Consider the following 17,690-nt stretch of genomic DNA (forward strand, 5'->3'; position numbering starts at 1 on the left):
AATGCAAACGTGTTGAGTTGATTTGTGTGGAACTGTGTGGCGTTGAGTGAAATTATGCTTAATGGAATTCTGTGGCATGGTGTGGAGTGTGTTTATGTGAATTTTTGCTATGTGGTATAGATTGTTTTTTTGTGGGGTGTATTTATGTGGTAGTGATTACAGTAATTATGTGGAGTTGAATTATGTTGTGGTGAGTGGTATTATGTGTAGTGTAATTCTGCTGTGTGGTTTTGAATTCTGTGGTGTTGTGCGTCACAGTAAATTATAAGTAATAATTAAGGAAAGGTGGGTTTGAAGGAAGGATGGAGGGAGAAAGGGTGAACGAGATGTTCGTAGAGAGTAGAAGAAGATAGGAGGTTAGGGGGGTTTGAAGGAAGGAGGTAGGGTGAAAGAGAAGAAAAGGGAGTAAAGGAGGTTTAAGGAAGAAGGAAAATGAAAGGACTTTGTGAGAGAAAAGAAGAAATGTGTGAACGAGAATTAGAGGGACTATGAGAGAGATGGGAAGGGAAGGAGGTAAGGCAAAGTGAAAGGAGAGAGGAATGTAGCAATTGTAAGGAAGGAGTATCTGATGGAAGGAAGGTCATAAGGTGGTAGAGCGTGGCTGCAGTGGAGAAGAATGAAAGTGAAAAGAGGACTAGAGGATTGAATGAAAGAAAGGCACGAAGGGAGTGGCGGCTGTTTTGGCGTCACTGAAAAACATTAGCTAGTGTGGATTGCTACAGCAGGGTATGCCATTCCAAGTGGCTACCGTGCCTTAGTATATCTGCAACTACAAAGTTCTAACAACTTAGGCAGGGTCTGTTCTGCATTTCAACTTTCTAAGCTTCGTCCGATAAATACAACTGAGTTCAGTAATAACGCAAGTCGTTTGCAGTGCTGTGAAGCTACCGTGTGCTGATAACAAGGGTCATATAAATTCAACTGTAATCTCAGAAAACACAGAGCTATAAATAAAGATTATAATCTGCGAGAACTACTGGTGTGTGACTGCCCTGTTATGCGCCACAATGTCACGCACTTAGTTCCTAACTTAGCTTGTCCCCCACCCCCTCTTATGTTTTTTGTTAGGACTTGTTCCCTATTTGAAAGTTTCTAAAACCCATTCACCACACTCTGTGTCTGCAGAACCGAATTGTGCAATCGTACAATTGCCAAAGCACTCTGACAACTATCGCTAATGTTGACTGCGAAAGCAAGGGCTTTGCTCCCCTTGATCAAACTGTGTGATCCGAAGCAAACACTGCCCCAGGTCCCTGTGCCTCAGATTCCCTATGAGCCAGCAGTGGGTTGGGCAATGCAGTTTACAAAATGTAAGGTTTTAAGTGCTCCATACAAGATAGGCATCGAGAGCATGTGAAAAGTATATTGAAACATATCCTGTTGTCCCACATCATCTGAATGGCTGTAGTACCGAGTTTGCATGTGGAAAACGTTTATAATGCAAAATAGGGAGCTAAATAGGACCAAATGAACCATCTACACACCAGCCACAGACAGCGTGAGTTACATATGCTATGCCGTCAGGAGCACAATTTCTCACCAAAACTGCATTCTGGGGGTTGTAGTTTGAGTTTATTTCAAGATGACACTAAGGCTGACACCTGAAAAGCCATGTAAAATGGAAAGAGCGTATGACAGGAACATGGTGTCCCTAATGACATAATGTCATCCGGTACCTTTGTGATGAGATGGCAAGCTGTCTCAAAGGGCAAATCTAAAAAAAAAAAAAAACATCTCAGTAAAGCCTGCAGGTCACAGAGCACTACTAGTATTTAAAAAGTATAGAAGAATACCTTAAAATAATACAGCTGTTACGGACCCTTCAAATGTGTGCTGCCACGAGACGAATCCTTGAAATATGTAATTAAAGGCGTCAAATAAAGAAAACAAGCACTTTAAATTTGTGCAGCCAGGGGAAGACATTGTTGGGACTCAGATGCAACCCCTCACTTGTGATCTTGCCACTGCTCCTCCGATGTTGCCTGGAACTCAGATGCAGCCAAGAAGCACGTTTGAAATGCGTGCAGCGGAGAGATTAGGTAAGCCGAGAAGCACGCTTGAAGTGCATGATTAGGTATGGAGCAGATGACTAACAGAGCAAGTGCGGTCCTCTGCAAAACATTAAAAAAAGAGTTTTTCCCAAAAGGAGATAAAAACCTTGGGCCTCGGGAGACTGATAAGAGCAGACGCATGAGGAACAACGCTACAGCCAATAGAAATGGAGGAAAAGTAAGTTTCAATCACAGGAACCAATGAAAATCAAGGGGGCGGGGTGTAAGCTTCTTTTAAGATTTATATTGAATACAATAGATTTCACAAGGGCTGTGCAGGCGAAACCTAAAAAGACTGGGTTCTCTGCAGTGCAGTCCAGCCTTTATTTTCTGTGCATGGCAGCAGATGTTACCATTTGTCTTGCAGTGGGAGCTTTTCCCAAAAACGCAATATGTTCAGGTAACTGAATTTGTAATGTTTTACTTATTTATGCTTCTTTTTTAACTTATTGTAATTTGATTACATATTTTATGAGATGCTTGTCTGTTCTTTTATGGCTATTTTTAATAATCAAACAAAGAAAAGATTGATTGATTGAACAAAAGAAAATGTGTCTAGGTCAAAGCGATAAAGTTACTATAACCCTGGGAAGCACTTATTGCAGTGCAGTACAAAATCCTTTGCAAACGTTCACTGGTGACCTTTCAATTATTTATTGCTATATTTAGGTGTTAAACTTGTACAGGTTATGGGAAACCTTTGCCCAGAAAATGTGTAACAAAAAAGACAAAATCATTAGGTAATACTATGACAAAATGTGCAACATTATGCTGCACAATTTTGCTTTTCTTACTGCATAATTTAGTCAACCCTGCCATATAATTTGTTTTTTCCCATACTGCATAATTCCAGTAACCCAACTAAGTTGTTCTTTTAGAGACAAGGGACAATGTCTCAGGAGCAGTGGATGACAGACATTTTTCTGGACATCCCTGCTTCCTTCCTGTAGTGGCTCAACCCACCTTTCTGATTCCCCTTCAACCATTAGTAGCTGTAAGCATTTATATTATGGGTGTTTAAGCTTTTCCACCAAAGTAGAGCCCATTGCTTTAAGCTAGGGACATTGTCACTATATACTCCTTGATTTACACTGTTTTATACTACAATATTGTATTTTGAATATTGTCCTGCTATAACATTCTGTTCAGAATATCGACTACCGTAGTATTGTAAAGGTTAGTATATATCAAATTTTTATTGATTTTCAAACACTTACAAACAGTTCAGCATAATCACGGATAGCAGATATTCATGTACATCTTTCAAGAGAAAGAACCCTCCCCCCCCCCCCCCCCCACAGCCCCAGTACAGACCCCTGCGGGGAATGCTACCACAGGAAACTAGAAGCTTCATTAATTTCCCCCAACTGCGCCCAGCCATTTGCCCCACACCCTTCGGTATTTCTTGGGGCACACGTGCGCTATATATAAAGCCCTCTCTTGTGTTGCACACCAGTCCACTCCTTTGCGCCACTTTCCCAGAGCTGGTGGATCGGGACAAATCCATGCTGCCGCTATATCGCGCTTGGCAACTATCATTGCTGTGTCAAAAAGGCTCTTGTCGCTCCGGGACCCGTCCAGCCCGTCTGTTATCCCCAGTAATGAATGTCGTGGATCGTGAGGCACTGTCCACCCCAAAATCTCCGTAAGTTCCCCCTCAATGGCTCTCCAGAAAGCTGCCAGCCGGGAACAGGTCCAGACCATGTGAAAAAAATTGGCTGGGGCCTGGCCACACCTAGCGCAGGACGCATCAGAGCAAAGGCCCGCTCGATGAAGGCGTACCGGAGTGAGGTAAGCGGTGTGCAAGTAGTATAATTGGATAAGTCTAAGTTTGGCTGAGGCGGTAATGGTTTTAGGCGCCATAAGCGCGTCGCGCCAATCCACCTCGTCCAGTGGCCCCACCCAGTCTGCCCATTGCTCCTTCAGTCTGTCCAGCCTTGTGGGGGTGTTGTTGATTAAAGTACGGTATATCTGGGAGATACCCCCCTTCCCAAGTCCCCCAGCAGCATCTGGGCCTCCGTGGGGCTGTATTCCGGGAGCCGAGTGTTGTCTGTGATGTGTACGTGAAGGGCGTGTCTTAATTGCAAATACTTATAAAACTGGGAGGGGTGCAAGGAATATCGAGTGCGCATATCTTGGAAGGAAAGCATGTGGTCCCCAACCCAGATGTCCCCAAGCTGTGATATGCCTATGAGGTCCCAGGCTTTGAACCCCCTCAGACCACTCACTTCCCGTAGCCAAGCCCCTTGCCAGGGGGGGTGCAGTGGGTCAATTTGCTGGTCCAGCCGATGAGGCGCAGCGAAGCCCGCCAAGCCAGGAATACCGAGCGTGTCACCTCAGGCAGCTGAAGCGGGACTGGTCCCCCGTACAACATGGCCTGTACTTTAGAAAACCCCAGTTCGCACAGCTCCAGCCAGTAGGCCGGGTCGGACCATCCCCGTTAAACCAATCATGGACCACCAGCAAACGCGTGGCTAAAAGGTAGAGGTACAGATGCGTCATGGCCATGCCCCGATCAAAGGAAGGGATCCGACATGTGGAGAGATCCAGGCGTGACCTCCCACCGCCCCATACAAATTGGGTAACGAGCCCGTCCAACTCCTTAAACCAGGGTCGCGGAAACAGAACGGGGTTTTCTGGAGGACATAGAGGAACCTGGGGAGAATCAACATTTTAAACAAGGCCACCCGGATTATCGCCCCATATCCCTCCTCAATACCGAAATCAATCTCTATGCCACCATCTTGGCCCAACAGCTAAAGCAATATCTGCCCAAGTTGGTACATCCGGACCAATGTGGCTTCATGCCTGCCCGCGCGACCAGGCACTGCCTTCGGAGGGTGCAGCTGGCTTCGGCCCACCGACACCTCCTTACTCCTTACAGAGGGCATTTCTGGAGGTCTGCTTTAGCCTTTTTGACCAGAGGGGTTACATTGAGGGACCAGTCCAGCTCCGGGAGCGTGGTAACCCATATTCCCAGGTACTTAAAGGAGTTGTGTCGGATCGGGATTTTGGACTGCCAATCAGAACAGTCCCTTGACCATGTGAAGTGGGACCAGTACCGATTTCCCAGAGTTCAGCCAAAGACCCGACGCCTGCCCAAACGCTCGCAACAACTGGAGGCAACGCGGCCCAGAGGAGGCGGGCTCCGCCAGAAAGAGCAGGACATCATCTGCGTAGAGCGCGATCTTGTCCGTTTCGGTGCCGGGCCACTCCCATCCCCTGACACAGGTGTCCGCCCGCACCAGGACCCCCAAGGGTTCCATGGCCAGAGCAAACAGGGGTGAAAGGGGGCAGCCCTGCCGCATACCCCTCGCTATGGGGAAGGCCTCGGACAGGACGCCATTCACCAGCACCTGAGCCTGCGGCTGCGTGTACAGCACACGGACCAGTTCTCGGAACCGGGGCCCAAATCCCATCTTTTTCGAACTTGCAAGAATGAAATGGCGTTAGCGTTTTGAAAATCGCGAGAATGAAGTCCTATATATTGAAAGCCTTCTAATTGGGACCTCTTATAGGAAAAAATAAGAAGCCTCTATCTTTCCTGTGGAAATATGTACATAAATCATCTAGATGGAATTATGATAGCCCCTTAGAAAGTGTGGCTATTTTCTCTTAAAAAAGGAAAAAAGAATAATCAGACGTCCAATTGGCCAACATATATTGTTTCCTCTATAGGTTAACTAATTGGAGAACTAGAGTCAAAAAGTATCTGTCTATTTGACGCAAGTCGAAATACGGATCAGTCCTTCTTGAACCGGACAGTACTCTACGTCACATCACGCATAGAACCCCTGTTTATTGCCGCACAGATGATTAAGAAATTTCTAAAAACTTTTTGGTCCTGAGGAAGGAGACACGAAATTTGTATTCAGTCTACGAAACGTGCATAGACCAGTGACTACACATCTGGTAGATCCACAGAAGAATCACATTTCAATTATTGGACCAAGACGCTCCATGACCTTTTAAGGTTTCTAAAAACGTATGGACCAGAATCTAAGCAGGATCTCATATCAGATGTGGTGCTTATTTAAAAAAACTTCTTTGTGGTATGTTTGAGTGTATGTAAGAGTAGAGTGATAGGTGAGAATGATAGTGTGATGGTTGTTTCTATGTGGGTTTTTCCAATCTTTGTTTAAATTGTTTTTCTGAAAATTTAGAAGTTGAGCAAAATCTCTTTTGTTTTCTAATTCCATAGACTGTTATAATCCAATTCAATGTGGAAATATTTTTATGGGAATATTTAAATGGTATACAAATCCTATACAAAAAAAATTATATGAATGCTTTGTTATATAAAAAATAAAACAATAAAAAGATGGAAGAGTAAGTTGTTCTGTAATGTAATCTTGCTCTGGGGAATGTTCACATATAAGTAATTACTATTGAAAAATTAGAAAGGTCAGATAAGAGGTTTCTTCTTTGTTTGTTTCCTCTTCCCTCCTCTTGGACCCAAAAGTAACTAGGGGAATCCTTTCCTACTCACACCAAATCCCATCTCAGCCAACTCATCTTGGAGATACACCCAGTCCACTGAGTCAAAGACTTTTTTGAAGTCAATAAGGAGGAGGCCCAAGTAGGGAGTAAGGAGGTGTCGGTGGGCGGAAGTCAGCTGCACACTCCGAAGGCAGTGCCTGGTCGCGCGGGCGGGCAGGAGGGATATGGGGCGATAATCCGCACAACGACGGGAGGGAGGCTGGGATTTCGGAAGGACCACGATTGTGGCTATGTCTGTCTCTGGCGGGAAGGAACCTCGCTCAATGGCTTCTTGAAAAAGGCCAGCCAAATGGGGCACCAGTGTGTCGCGATATGCCGCATAGTATTCTTGGGGAAGACAATCTGGTCCCGGAGTCTTGCCTGGGGACGTAAGAGAGATGGCTTCCTCGATTTCTTTTTTTAGAGAGGGGGCGGTCAAGATCCTCCCGAGCTGCCGTCTCTAACTGGGGGAGACTGACGTGACTCAGTCCAAGGAGATCACGGAGCGGCGATTCGGGTGTTTGTGCGGCGCACAGCTGCCGATAGTAGCTGGCGAACGTGCTCGCCATTGCTGAGGGGGCGTTGAATACCAAACCCTGATCGTCGACCACTTCCGGAATTATTCGGCTCGCCCTGGGGAAGGTGGCCAGCCTATGTAAATTCGCGCCATTTTTGTCCCCCCCAACCATAGACTCATACCACTGAGGACATCCAGAGTAGCTTTGCCGCGTCCAAAGATAGATGCCTAATCTCGGACCGTAGAAGGGCTAGTTGTCGGCTTTGGATCGCGTCGTCAAGCTGGGAACGGGACTGCTCCAACCGAAGTGCCTGTGCTTCCTTTGCGGTTATTTCCCAGTGTTGCTCCTGCCTCTGCTTTTTAAGTTGCCCTCTCGCGAACCCCCGAATTGTGGCTTTCCCAGCCTCCCATAGGGTCCCGGGGAAGGATACGGAGCCCTCATTGGTGAGGAAGTACTGCTTGAGCTCCTTCCCTACTGCCTTCCGAAAGTCTTTATCTTGGAGGAACCATTCATTCATCCTCCATGTTGGACGGGCCGAGCGAGGGGGAGGAGGGGGGTCCGGTACTGAGGAGTATCGGCGAGTGGTCTGAAATTCCCCTGGGTAGGATACGGGTATCTACAACCGTCAAGCAGTCAGTAGCAGGGAGAAAGATCATGTCTATGCGTGCCTGCATGTGGTGGGCTGTGGAGGTGTGAGTAAAATGGGCTGCGCGCGGGTGCCACGCGCGCCATGCATCACAGAGGCCCAGGGACTCGGACCAAGACCTCAGTTGTTTGGCTTGTGCAGTGCGGACAGCGGAAGGAGGGCCCGATGAGTCTATGGCCGGATTGGAGACCGCATTGAAATCGCCCCCCACAACCATGACGCCCAGGGGAAATGAGGCTAGGAGGGTGGAGGTCTGTGTCAGTGTAGAGGTAAGCAATGAGGGGAGGCGAGTATAGGGACATAGGGTTGAGCGGGGAGCCGGCCAGAGAGCCGCATACCATCACATATGTGCCGTGAGGGTCGTGGATCACCCAGGAGAGAACGAAGGGTAAGCTGCGTCTCATGAGGATAGCCACCCCCTGGGAACCCCTGGAGAAGCCGGAGTGCCACACTCTGTCATACCCGTAACGGGCAAGAAAGGGGCAGCAGTTACCCAATAAGTGTGTCTCCTGGAGGAGAAGGATATCAATGTGGAGGCGTTGTGCATAGCGCAGGACCGCGGTGCGCTTCAGCCTGTCCAGGAGACCATTAACATTCCAGGACAGAACATGAAGGGAGGCCCCGGTCACAGTGTCGTCAGTCACGGCCGGCGGAGTCCAGGGCTAGGCCACGCCAATGCCTGGAGCAATGTGGGCGCAAGCTGGGGCCGGTGCGGGTGGTCGCGCACATTAAAAGTTAATGCTATCTCTACAGAGAGGGCTTGTATCCGTCCGTGAAAGCTGAGACAGTAAGACAGGTAAAAGAACAACAACAAAGGAAGAACCCACACCCCCACCCTACAGTTCAAGAACGGAAGCATCTGTCGACCGTCTGTGAAAGCTGAGACAGTAAGACAGGTAAAAGAACAACAAAGGAAGAACCCACACCCCAACCAACCCCCGACCCCTTAATCAACTAAACCAAACTAGAACGCTCGGATTGATAGCGTGAAGGACCCCTCCAGAAGCACGGATTAAGTTGAGCATCGGCATAAAGCATTAGAAAGAACATAATGGTCTATCAAAGTCGGAGGCCCCCCTCGCCCCCCCCCCCCCGTGGGAAGTGCTGCACCCCAATAGCGATCCAGCGTCCAGACCTGAGTGCAAGGCAGCTAAAGGGTGGGAGTGCGAGAAAGGTCTGAGTCCACCTAGGCCCGTGGTGGGGATGAGCCCGTTAAGTCCTCCATGGAGCGGTGCCTGCTTCGCGGCGGAGAGTCTGATTGACTGGAGGAATCACGGTGGCCGGGGACTCCCCACCCTGGAGGATCGGGCTGTTGAAGCGCATAATTGGCGCCCCCGACGGGACCTCGTGCGATGCCGCTGTTGGCGCCCCGGAAATCTTAGCCCCACAGGTAGTGGCCCCGTATGTTCTGAGGAGTCCTCTTTCCGAGGGCAGAGGGGACGCTCCTCCATCAGCCACGCCCACGCCGCCTGTGGAGAGTCAAAAAATTGTGTTTTGCCCATCACTCGAAGGCGTGCCAGGAATTGCATGCCCAGGGTGCGCAGCTTCTTCTTAAACTCCATGTAGGAGCTCCGGAGATCCTTAACTTCCCTGGTGTAGTCTGGGAATACCATAATAACGTGATTCTGGAACTTGAGGGGACCCTTCGCCCTGGCCGCCCATAAGATGGCATCACGGTCCTTGAAGTTGAGAATTTTAAGGATGATGGGGTGGGGCACAGAGAGGAGGCCAAGGCGCCAAGGACCTGTGGGCCCTTTCTACAACAAACCAAGTTGACAAAGCCTCCCCCGGCATCCACGACCGAAACCATTATTTCAGCGAAGGTGGCCGCTTGCCCCGCTTCCACCCCCTCGGGAAACCCCACCAGGCGAAGGTTGTTGCTGCGTGCGCGGTTCTCGGCGTCCTCGGCACGCCTGTGGAGCTCCCCGGTACGAGCTCGAAGTTGGGCCACCTGATCTTTCAATTGGAAGATGTTGTCCTCAGTTGTGGAGATGCGGGATTTGGCCTCTGTCAGTCGGTGGTGTTGCGAAGGTCCTGTCTGAGGAGGGACACGTCCACCTTGATTTCCCCTATCTTTCCCTCCACGGATGCCTGAGAGGCACTGATGGCCTGAAGGATAGTAGCCAGGTCCTTGTCTGGAGGTGGGGGAGATCCCCCTGCCGCCCCCCCAGGAGGATCCGACTCTGAAGCAGTAAACCGGTCCATTTTGGTCTGTGTGGCCGCCGGCGCTGGCCTGGGGCCCTTGTCCCTTCCCATGGCCGGGGACCGGATCCAATGCCACTGCGGCCGCAAGAGACCCAGATAGGATGAGGGATCAGTGAGGGGATCCAGGGACCTGCAGGCGTGTGGATTGTCCTCGAGCCACGCGGAGACCTCGCCAGAAGAGAGTTGTCTGTGGGCACCACCAAAGGTAGGGGCGCGGCAACAACAATGTGGATCCCGGATCCCTAGGTGACCTGTGGCGTGGCAGAGCACAGAGGTGCAACCCCAGATCCACGTCCGGACCCCATCCCCTCCACAGCCGTCTCCGGGGTCCCACGGGCGGCCAGTCGAACCGGATGTCACCCACTCAGACAGCCAACGGATATCGAGACACCCAATGCCACCCGGTATGGTGGCCGAGAAATCCCCCCTCCTGGGGCATTAACCCCCGCTGGACAGGCAAGCCCGGACCGACCCCCCCACTACAGCCAAGGTCTGTCGACCACCACCTGGGAACACCGGCGAGCGGGGGCTCAACGATGCCCTACTATCAGGTCGGTAGGGGGGCCCACCCCGTCAAGGCCCGTCCGATAGGGAGTATGCGCTGCCACCCGGTAAGATGGCCGATGGCGCCCAGTCCAGGACAGATCCAGCCACCACCACAGCTCCGTTTGCCGGCACAGAACCCACAATGCCAGTACTGAGGGGGTCTATGCCGCGGCCATGCTCTGCCCTAAGGCAGCCAATCTCTCCCCTCCGTCGTCAGACAAGGGGGGTCGCGTAGCAGGCCGTCCCGGCCAGACCCAGGGAGTAGCTATGGGGTGGGGGGGGCACGCACCAACACCCGCGCCGCTGCCCGGACCGGCAGCCGGTCCCCCCACTCACCACACTAGTCCGCCAGCCGACTCCTCCGCAGCTTGCAGCAGACCGCCACTCGCAATAGGCCTCGGGGGCGGCGCCGGCCGACAAGCCGGCCGAGTTCCTACCAGGGGCTCACCAGCTGCAAGGCCGCCACTCCCCCGGGCCGCCGGTCATCGAGCGCGACTCCTCACAAGCGCCTCAATCCCCGCCGCCTGGTCACACAGACGGGGAGCTGCGAGGCCCTGCCCAGCCAAAACACGCAGGAGTCAGGATAATGTGGGGGGGTGGGGGCCCGCAACTCACGCAGCCACCACCATCGTTGCTGCCAGCCGGGCCCCCGGCTCGCTTCACCCTGCTCAGAAGCCATCCACTTCGCCGTTGCTGCCCCCGCGCCGGCCGATGCACCGGCCGATAGGGGTCGCGAAGCACCACTGGCAACGTCTTGGTGGGCGCGGCCCCGCCACTCAGGACCGCCGATGCGAGCCACCCCTGCGCGGGACGCCGCTCGACGCCTCAGCAGCTGCACAGCTCACGCGAGGCCCGGCTCCACCTCTCCATGCCGCGCCGCCCGCTATGCAGGCCGCGACAGGTCGCAAGCCTTAGGAGGCCACCAGGTTTACTATTCTTAACTTCACGTATATGTACCTTGATATATATATCTATCTATCCCAATCGTCAAAGTATGCAGGTGTGGAGTTGAGAATAGTAAAACTATATTCTCTGCTGGCTAACAGTACTCCATCAGACCGGCGGGTTTATGACGATTTAGATTTTCCCGTTGTGCCCGCACTTGGCACATGTTTCTATTTTTTTCTTGCGTGGACACTTTTGCACATTTATTTGGGAGGAAGGGGGCAGGTGGTTGGCGGAGCTTCGGGGTGCAGGGTGGCAGAGGGGGCGTCTTCTTAATGATGTCAATAGGGACAGCAATGAAGGGGGTGATTCCTTTTCGTAGGTACTGGGGGGGTGTAGAAAGGGTGGGCGATAGTCGGAGAATGGTAGCGGGCCGCCTCTTTGGTGGATCTGGTGGAGAGGCAAGAAGGGAGGGGGTCAGGGAGGGAGAGATTTAAATAGCCACAGTTTAGTTAAACTGTCAATGGTAGAGCGTAAGGGAAAGGGGTACGCAATTAGGGGGGAGGTGACACAATAGAGCTTACGGATACTGTTTAATGCCTGATTTTACATATATGTGTTGGAATGTAGCAGGGCTAAATCATGCCAGAAAGCGCCGGCTAATAATGGTGGAGCTTCGTGTATTTAAAACTCATATATTGGGCCTTACTGAAACACACTTAGCTTTTAAGGATAGAGCACAGTTAACTAGAAAAACATTTCAGATAACAGCATGAGTCCCATGGTTTGCAGACGATGTTATTCAGCAGTGCTTTGATGGCATGAGATGATAGATAGAATAATTAATACTTTGTACACTTGGTATTCGACTGGTCTTATATTTATGCCACCGTGTCGTTTCTGTCCAGCGCAGTGCCGACACGCGTTTCTATGTGGGCTAAGGTCTAGCCGTCACCTTCATCAGGGCACAGAGGTATACGTAATCCAAACAGTATGTCGTGCCGTTCGGGGAAAAGGAACAAGAAATATATCTATGGATCAAATATACAGTGGGGTCCACGGCTCTGTTCTATAAAACAGAAAACTATACTTTGACCCATATTGCTCCACAGACGGGCAGCCATACAGACAAATAAACACATAATAGATTCAATAGATAGCTCCAGTACTTTAGGCCAGAGAAAGTGGATGCCAAAAGGAAAAAAAACGAATAGTGAATCAGAGAAAGTAAAAAGGGAAATAAACCCAGGTGGCTTCACAGAAGTAGTAATAGACGGTGTCATAACCTGTATAATAATATGAAAAAAGCTCAATAGAGGTGAGCACGAGGAGAGTCCGAAATGTATATTTTCTACCCATCTACCAAAGAGTGGTGCTGGAGGAATCCAAGAAGAGAACAAAAAGAGTAACGTGTTGGAAAAAAGTTAAATAGCAAGCTAATGAAAAGGCTCGCTAGCCTTCATCAACTTACAGGGCCTGGCTAGCAATACCGAGCCAAATGTCAGGGAGAGATCCGGTAATCAGCAGCAGGATCGAATAGGATGATGACTAATGTGGAAAAGAGGAAGAAAAGCCACAAGGTCAATAACAGAATAGATCTCAATCTCGCCAGATGTGGTCCCAGGGCCGACCAGAAAACTACAAAAAGTTACCTCGTATATCTAAAGTCACTCTGCCCAGTAGCAAAGAAACGTTCAAAGGTGGGGCCAGCGATAGTAAGATCAGATCCAGAGACTTAAGTGTTGGACAAAGGACAGCGGTCAAGGGTCGAAGCAGAGGTCAGCGCCTTGAATAATAAAAAAATGAAAAATAAAGAAGGATAATGAAGAATAGTGTCTACCGCATTCGGACACTGTATTAAAATTACCCCAAGAAATAAGGTCAGACCGTTTACAAAGGGTCCATAAGAAGGTCCAGAAGATAAAACGGGGAACCCTAATGTGTCAGGGACTTTTAGTTAAGTTACAATATGTGTACGCAAGCAACTATACAAAAGTGGAAACGAAAAAGATTCAAATATATGTCACGGGGTGTCGATAGGTGAATCCACGTCCTCCAGAGCATGTCTGGGGCGAGGTCTCCCTTCCTTCCTTTCCCCCTCGGGATCCAATCCAACCTCGGGATCAGAGGAGATTTCGTCGGGCATGAAGGGGATATGATAAATGCAGGGAACAACGTCTCTGAGCTCGGCGTCTCAAAAGTGCGGTCAACGGATGGGACGGATCCAGAGAGTCACATGAGTGGGGTCAGGGACGCGGGCTTTATATACTAGCCCAGATCATGTGACCCATTTCATGGAACAGGCTGGGGCGTCTCACCACGCACAAGGAATAATATGGCTGCCTTAAAAAGATATATCTGCATGTCAATATATTTCAAAATAATATGGTGCTCACCATGGCAGGCTCATCTGAATTAGACCAGATAGGAACTGATGATCTAACAGTCCACTAATTACTTGGGGTGAAAACGGTAATCCCGACTCGAAAGTGATCATAATCCTCAGATAGTAACATTAAGTTCTTTAGTGAAGTGCAACCCTAGACCAAATGATCATCCCAACATGGCCTACTCCTCATATAATATGAAAAGGTTAGTTTGGCATATAGATAAACAAGAGGCACACGAGCGGCTAAAACATTAATAAAGGAAGGTGATCAGTGCGAGTTAGGGGATGCCAATATGATCAACAAATGGAATTACATAACAACATCCCTGGTGGGGAAATTTGCAGTTCAACAGCATATGAAACCAAATAATCTATTAAGAGCTTCGAAAATATGGTTCACTTCTAAGCTGTTTAAGTTAAAAACATTACTTAACAGAACCATACGGGGGCTTATTCTCACAGATTCCACCAATCCTATTCTGTCTTTAAGGATGAATGAAGGCACTTCGAAAAGTTTATAAACAAGAAGTCTGGTAGGCTAAATCTAATTATCAAATAGGGCTTTGGAACAGCTTATTATCTGCCTCCAAACAAAATAAGGCAAAAAGGTTTTGGGCGGTAATTAACAAGCTCGGAAGGGGAGGCAGTAGGGCATTCTGGGTAAATATATCGGAAACTGGTTGGGTAACTTGTATTACTAATCTGTATGGCACGGTGGATCAAGCTGTAAATCAACCAGATATGGGTTATGGTTATGGGAAAATGAGTACATTGATGACTGATATGGAGAGTGGTATGTTCCAGGGGATGAAACTTGGTGATTCCAGTTTTGATTTGTGTATTAATCTAGAATGTATAAGTTGTAATCAAATAATAACTCTTTTTGCGTGGGTTTCGTACAAATGGTGCTCCTGGTCCTAATGGGTTGCCTAATGCCATGTTCCGTGCCAATACTGACACATGGGCTCGAATTTTATATAAATTGTTTAATGAAGTTTTGACATTGAAAATGTTGCCAGCATCATGGCAAGGTAGTATACTACAGCCTATTTATAAAAGTGGTCCAGTTGACAATCCTGCTAATTACCAGTTAATTTCATTAACTGATGCTAAGGTTTTTGCCTCAGGTTTGTTGAGAGAATTGGAAAAATGGGCTATGCGGCAAAGTATCATTCGGCTTAATCAAACTGGTTTTCGGAATGGCCAATCTACCACTACCAACCTGTTGGCACTTACCTTAGTTGCAGATCGGGCTGTCTTAAAAAAACATTTATATATTGTTTTTATAGATTTAAAGGCAGCCTTTGATTCAGTGCCTCGAAATTTGGTATGGAAAAAAAACTGGTTGGCTGGGATATTCCAGGGAAACTGTTAAATACTATTACCCTTTTGTATACGGACACCTGGGTTCAAGTTGGGTTGGGTGATGGTAGCTCTTTTATCAAGGAAAATCAGAACATATAATGACCTAAAGCAATGTTGTATTCTTGCTCCTTGCCTTTTCAACCTATTTTTATCAGATCAATCGGAGCATTTGGATTCTGTTAATGCCCACAACCCAAGGTTGGGAGAGGTGCAAATTAGCTACCTCCAATATGCTGATGATACTATCCTTCTGAGCCACACCCCTATTGGCCGACAAATACTCATAAATGCTTTTGATGATTCCATACAAACAAATGGCCTTGAACTGAATGTTAAAAAACTAAAATTATGAACATTGGACTAGCAAAACAGAAGTTTAATTCATGGAGGGCCAAAGCCGGGCCAATTGAAGTTGTTAAAACATATAGATATTTAGGGGCGATGTTTAATAATAGTCTCTTTTAAATAATATTTTAAAGGTCTACGGGCAAAATCTATGACTTTAATTCACGCTTTTAAATGTTTGCAAAAATCGTTGAATTGTCAATCTTATGAACATATTCTTAAAGTCATGAAAGCCACGTTACATCCAACCCTTTCATATGGCTCACCCATCACAAGAGGGAAAGATGAAAAGCTTCTGGATTTATTGGTAGTCAAGGCCTATAAATCAACTTTTGGGATTCCCAGGTCAGTAGGTCAAGCTGAAATAAGATTGAAGTGTGGTCTTCAAAGACCGTGTTTGGTGTTTCTAGGAGCTTTTTTGAAATGCATGTATTCTATGTTTTTCTCTACTTCTGCTTCCCTAGGGAATAACTGCTGGCTATAAATAACTAAGTCAGCTTATGCTGCTAATTGGAGATCCCATATTTCAACTTGCTTAAGGGATATTGGTCTGCAAATAGCGCTTCACAAATTGAAAATGCCCAATTATAAATGAATCCTAAAATAAAAAATGGTATCCCTCAAGATGGATAAAAACGCATTAGCAGTGAAAAATCTTGCATGGTATGTGATTAACTCATACCAGTTTTTACGCATTCAGCTATACGTGACTGCTCATTTCTCTGCTAAAATAAAAAATAGAATTCTAAATCTACGAATGGGAATAAATCTAACAAAATAGGGCACGCCACCTTGGACTCAGCAGTGGCTGGATACTAATTGTAGAGTTTGCAGATGGCCACAAGAATCTTTTCTGCATATAGTATGCGTGTGTCCTAAATTGCGTAAAATTCAGCGTATCTTCTTGAAACCTCATATTTCTGAAGATCGGGGTAAGATCAGCTCACCAGGCCCTTATTAGGTCCTTATTGGGCAAGTCGATTCCGTTGCTATGCCAATTGATAACATTTTTAGATATAGGCAAAAAATGTTTGGTAGAGAGAAGGTATATTTATACCCCTAGGGCTCAAGAGAATTTTGCATGGTTTGATATTCTGTAGAACTTAGTGTCCATGCTGCTAAAGTAATAATTAGTACTGTAATAACTGAAGTTATCATGTTATAGTAATAATTGATGCAGTTTATAATCGGTTTGCACAATGCTGCTAGGGTAATAATTAGTACTGTAATAACTGAAGTTATCCTGTTATAGTAATTATTGATGCACTTTACAATCGATTTGCACAAAGGAAGTACTATTTATTGTACGTCGGCACTTTAATATGTAATAACCTAGCCCATGTCAGATAGGGTGTATCTTTTTAAAACCCCTATTTTTTTAAAGACTGGGTTAGATCGGCTCGCCAGGCCCCCTATTGTGTCCTTATTGGGCGAGTCGATTCAGTTGCTATGCCAATTGACAAAATGTTTAGATGCAGCTGAAAAATGTTTGGTGCTGACTCTTTGCGATATCATTTATATCCCTTGGCCTGAAGTGAATTTTTTTAACATGCCCATGCACTGTTTGGTATTCTGTAGAACTTAGTGTTCATGCTGCTAGGGTAATAATTTATATTGTAATAACTGAAGATATCCTGTTATAGCAATTATTGAAGCATTTTATAATTGGTTTTCACACTGGAATTATTATTTATTGCACATTGGCAGTCAATCAATCAAAAGATCTTTATTCGGTTACCATTAGAATAACCATAAAAGCACAGTACAATTGACAGATTGTAAAAACTTGACAGTAAAAAGAGATCATATCATATCTACATTATGCACGTATTAAATAAAATCACATAATAATGGATGTACGATAATTACATTTTTTTTAAAAAAAAGGCTGTAACCGCAGCAATGACATATACTTCATCCAGAAGTTGCAAAACCAGTAATGCGGGGCGACATTGTCTCAGTCCAAGTCTCTGTAATACCGGGATAATCCATCTCCTTCTTGGTTTAATATAATATTTACAGAAAAATAATATGTGTATAGTTGACTGAATAGAAGTATCGTCGCACGGGCATTTACATAAATCTTTAGACCAATCATTTAATTCTGGGAAGCTTAAAGATCTATATAAGCTGTTCAGTCTAAAACGTGTCAGCAAGAATCGGTCTTAATCGCCCATATTTAAATAAATATATGGCTGTATGCTGGGGGTCAACAATGTAAGTTGATGGGCTTGGACCGTTGATTTTTTCATTTCATTTAT

At 47.1% G+C, this 17,690-nt stretch overlaps 1 protein-coding gene across 8 annotated transcripts in view; it reads left to right on the forward strand.

Annotated features, from left to right (window-relative positions):
• Positions 1-17,690, forward strand: part of TLR3 (toll like receptor 3) — a 243,377-nt gene that overhangs the window by 111,817 nt on the left and 113,870 nt on the right. The gene's annotated exons all lie outside the window — the stretch shown is intronic.

The sequence above is a fragment of the Triturus cristatus genome, chromosome 2_2, assembly GCF_964204655.1.
Source record: "Triturus cristatus chromosome 2_2, aTriCri1.1, whole genome shotgun sequence".
NCBI lineage: Eukaryota > Metazoa > Chordata > Amphibia > Caudata > Salamandridae > Triturus > Triturus cristatus.